Raw genomic sequence first — 4,579 nt, 5'->3', positions numbered from 1 at the left:
CCCTTTTTGCACTTAGTCAAGTCGCAGTTCTGGTTGTGAGACTTCAAGGACTCAAGTGAACATGTTGAATTCCCTGGCTGATCGCACAGCTCTCCCGCTCTGAGTCTCTTGCAGTGTTTGAATGGGTTGTGTCAGCCTGGGTCTGGTAGAACATTTACTGAAAACCTGCCTGACTGCCTCTGCTACGTGGGCTCTGAGAGCAATGTGTACCCAGAGGAAGATGCAGAGAAATCAGCTTTGAATACAAATACTTGCTGGGGATCCCCCAACACCCCTTCAGCAACCTTTGAGCAGCTCTGGAACATCAGTTTGAAATTCCACTTATGCGTGTCTGTGTGTGTGTGAGCCTCTGTGTGTGTGTCAGTGTGTGTGTGTGTGTGTCAGTGTGTGTGTTTGTGTGTGTGTTTTCACATTAGATTACAATGGATGCTTATAACCATACAATTACATTGTAATAGATGGGTAATTATAGATGATTTTATATATGGAAACTGCTTATGGTAACACTTTACATTAAATCACTGTGTGTTTACATAAAAGTTACTTAGTAAATGCATGTGCACTTGCATATAGTTAAATGCACTTTGTGTGTAAATCTATTTAAAATATCACAGTATGAGAACTACAGTGCATTCATCTCTAACACGCATCACAAAACACACTCCTTCATCCATCTGTCCATCTGTCTGTCCGGAATTCTGAAGCCAGGCCTGGTGGTCCAGTGGTGAAAGAAAAGAGTTTGATACCAGGAGATTCAATGCCACTGACTCACTGTGTCTGACCCTTAACAAGTCACTGAACATCCTTGTGCTCCGTCCTTCAGACGAGATGCAAGACAAACAAGGTCCTATTGGAAGTGACTCTGCAGCAGCAGCAGCAGTTGTTGATGATGCAGAGTTCACCCCCCTAGTCTCTAAGTCGCTTTGGTAAATGACTAATTAATAATACACCAGCGGGAGGCCGATCTGAATTTCCTCGCAGCTGACAGTTAAACATCATGTCTGGAGTGGAATGCCCCGAGTCAGTTCTGAAGTGTCCCTGGATTCCGATCTGAGTCTGAAATTGACACTTGGTGTTTTTCACAAGCAACACCTCCAGAAAAGCCTGCCCTGAACTGCCCTAGCTCTCTGTCCCATTCTTGAACAAGCTGTCCTTTACAGTAAACAGAGCAAAATACTTTCGGTAAATGCATGCGTGCTTCCACATCTTTACAATGTGCACGGTTGCAATGTACTTCATGGGGAAATCTTTTTGCACAATACATGTAAGCACACAATTGTATCAGAAAAGAGTCAGGGTTAGGGTTAGGGTTAGGGTTAGGTTTAGGGTTATAGAGTGCAAAATCATATACTCACTAAGCACATTGTAACTGCATAATAAATACACAGTATTTAGACACAATGTAAAGTGTTATATATATATATATATATATATATATATATATATATACACACACACACACACACACACACACACACACACACACACACATATATATATAAAACAAACATCAAAAGAAACGTATCACTATTATAACATTTATTTTCTAGAGAAGGTCTATAAATGATGGACGTTGACAAAATGTTTCTGGTTTCTTTTTAATCACTCTATCATTCATCCTTGATCACGACGCGCTTGAGTGACTGTGAATATGCACTTAATCACCTAATTAGTGAGACAGCTGATTGGACACTGGATATGGAGTGATTTCATCTGCTGAATTGTAAGCTTGAATAAAAGCAATAAAGAAAATCACACTTCTGTCAAGAGAGCAGCGCCTTTGTCTTGGCTATAACTCCTTGTCTTGGGTGCTCACAGCCAGCAATTTCAAACTTGGTGAGATGGTATAACCAGATACACTCTGTCAATGACAGTCCACCAACCGGGAGACCGAGAGTCACAACACCTGCCCGAGACGGACAGATCATTCTGCAGCACCTCTGTGATGTCAATTATTAGTCAGCACTATAAAATGGCACCTCGCCCGCTCTGAAACAGAGTTTGTTAGCTATGCTGTAGGGTGGGCACAGCTGCAAAATCTTTTGAGTTTCAGATTGTTAAAACTTACCATCCTGCAGACATTCGCCACCTGTTATCTCATCTAGCTATCTCATCAGAGATTAGATCTCGATGCTGATCCTGTTTGTTTGTTTTTTTTTTTTTTTTTTTTTTTTTTTTTTGCATGTGTGCTTTTTGCCCCAGTGTGGTGTTCAGCGAGCAATTCTAAGGCTGTTTTTTTCACACCTCTGCAGAAGCAGACTGGTGTGGTTTCCCTTTTTCAATCGTTTCTGTGAAACGCTCAATGTTTGTCGGTCGGCTTTGCAGAAATAAGAGCTCCTTTCCTTGACAAGGTGTGCTGCTCGGTTTGGCGATGACTAAACCAAACAAGTGATTACGCCCACCAAACGCCCCGAACCCTGGGTAGTGTTGGCTGGATGCCCACACCCCTCACCTCCCCAACCTCGTCTCCCCCTCACCCCTTCTCTCTCTGTCTCTCTATAGTTCTCCGACTTATTCCTGTTTAGTTAAATACACGTGTGCTTACACATCATTGCAGTGTTAGTATGCATGATTACAATAGACTTAATGAGAACATCATTTTACACGATATATGTACATACACACTTGTATCAGAAAACACTTCAGAGACACTTTGATATTAAGTGCATTGCACAAATCCACGTGGATTAACAGGTGGGCTGCATTCAAAATGAATGGCTTCAGAACTCAGAGGGAGTGCTGTACAGATATTTACGTGCGATTCCGGTGGTGATCTGCAGGTGTCTTCTCTTACATGCCTCCTACGATGCTCACCTTTGACAGCGCCGTGTTGACCACACTCCGCTGCTGCTCCAGCACCGTCGTTTTGCTGAGTGCTGTCTTTGCATTAAATCCGGGATGGAGCCAGAGAATTTTCGCTGTCGCGCTCCTCGCTTGTGGAACTCTTTTCAGGTCGACGTCACGAAACAGGTGGTATAAGACTGGATTCTTTGAAGTCTAAACTGGAAACATACTTTAAAAAAAAAAAAAAAAGTGCTTTTAGGTAATCGGTTGTAACTGGAGTGCTTTGTATATTTGAGCTGTTTTTAACTCTGGGATGCCATGGCATGTCTGCAGGGCGCTATATAAAAATACATTTGTATTGCACTGTACTGTTCTTATAATGGAGAGCTGGTCTTTTTGCAAGTAGACATCATAGACTGCTTCTCAATTGACGCTGATTGACTTTGAGAAGGGGGCTGGTTCATTATCTTTTTTAGGAAGGTGAAGGTTAGGACTGCGAGCGAGGGGGGGGGGGGGGGGGTGTGTGTGTGAAACTAACAGGTGCAGAACAAAATGTGTGCAAAGAGGTGCCATCGCCTTACCACAACAGCATGACCTTGACATTATAGTTAGGCTTTTTAATAACGACAGCCGTTGCTCATGCAGTCTCTCTTTCTCTCTCTCTCTCTCTCTCTCGCTCTCTCTGTGCAACTCTTTTAGAACATCTGAAGATGTGGCTTTGATCTATTTTGTACACCCACCTGCATGAAAACCCCAGTTTCCGCTCAGTAATCAGTGATAGAGAAAATGTTAGACCACTTTGTGCTTTAAATTAGGCATCTAATTAGGAAAACTGAAAAGTCTCCTGCGTTTTATCGCGTGTGGCTCCGTGTTCCTTTTCTCTTGCTGTTTTTAAAAGACTTGCATGTGTGGCCTGTTGCAGCCGTCATAAAAATTAAAATAGACGATCATTAACTATGCCTATCTGGGCAATTCTCCCCAGATTTTCATTTCCAGTGGTTTGATTTCATACGCACAGCAAATCAAAAATACAGAAGCAATGGGGTGTTCTGATACAGAAGCAATGGGGTGTTCTGATACAGAAGCAATGGGGTGTTCTGATACAGAAACAATGGGGTGCTCTAATACAGAAGCAATGGGGTGTTCTGATACAGAAGCAATGGGGTGCTCGGATACAGAAGCAATGGGGTGCTCGGATACAGAAGCAACGTGGTGCTCTAATACAGAAGCAATGGGGTGTTCTGATACAGAAGCAATGGGGTGTTCTAATACAGAAGCAATGGGGTGCTCTGATACAGAAGCAATGGGGTGCTCTGATACAGAAGCAATGGGGTGTTCCAATACCGAAGCAACGTGGTGCTCTAATACAGATGCAATGGGGTGTTCTGATACAGAAGCAATGGGGTGTTCTGATACAGAAGCAATGGGGTGCTCTAATACAGATGCAATGGGGTGTTCTGATACAGAAGCAATGGGGTGTTCTGATACAGAAGCAATGGGGTGCTCTAATACAGATGCAATGGGGTGTTCTGATACAGAAGCAATGGGGTGTTCTGATACAGAAGCAACGTGGTGCTCTAATACAGATGCAATGGGGTGTTCTCATACATGTGCATACTGCTGTTTAAATACCTCATCAGGCAAAGCACAGTTGTTTAAAGCAATGCAGAATCACTCTGAATTGAGTCAACCCCTCTCCCTGTACTATTGTTTCTTATAATAACACAGTTAAATTATAATAATTAAACAGCAGTCTTAATGTGAAGTTTTAGTTTTTTTTTTATTGTCTAACACG

General features: G+C 42.6%; 1 protein-coding gene across 1 annotated transcript in view; it reads right to left on the bottom strand.

Moving 5' to 3' along the window:
- The window catches only part of LOC121298892 (C-X-C chemokine receptor type 3-like), a 9,241-nt gene extending 6,037 nt beyond the window's left edge, over positions 1-3,204 (bottom strand). Inside the window, exon 1 of the mRNA XM_041226190.1 lies at positions 2,815-3,204. The gene's annotated coding sequence lies outside the window, so the exon portion shown is untranslated. The remainder of the gene's footprint in view (positions 1-2,814) is intronic.
- Between the last annotated feature and the right edge of the window lie 1,375 nt (positions 3,205-4,579).

Source organism: Polyodon spathula, chromosome 24 (genome assembly GCF_017654505.1).
Source record: "Polyodon spathula isolate WHYD16114869_AA chromosome 24, ASM1765450v1, whole genome shotgun sequence".
NCBI classification, from domain to species: Eukaryota; Metazoa; Chordata; class Actinopteri; order Acipenseriformes; family Polyodontidae; genus Polyodon; species Polyodon spathula.
Note: the sequence above shows the minus strand (reverse complement) of the source record. Positions and strands in the feature narration are given on the sequence as shown.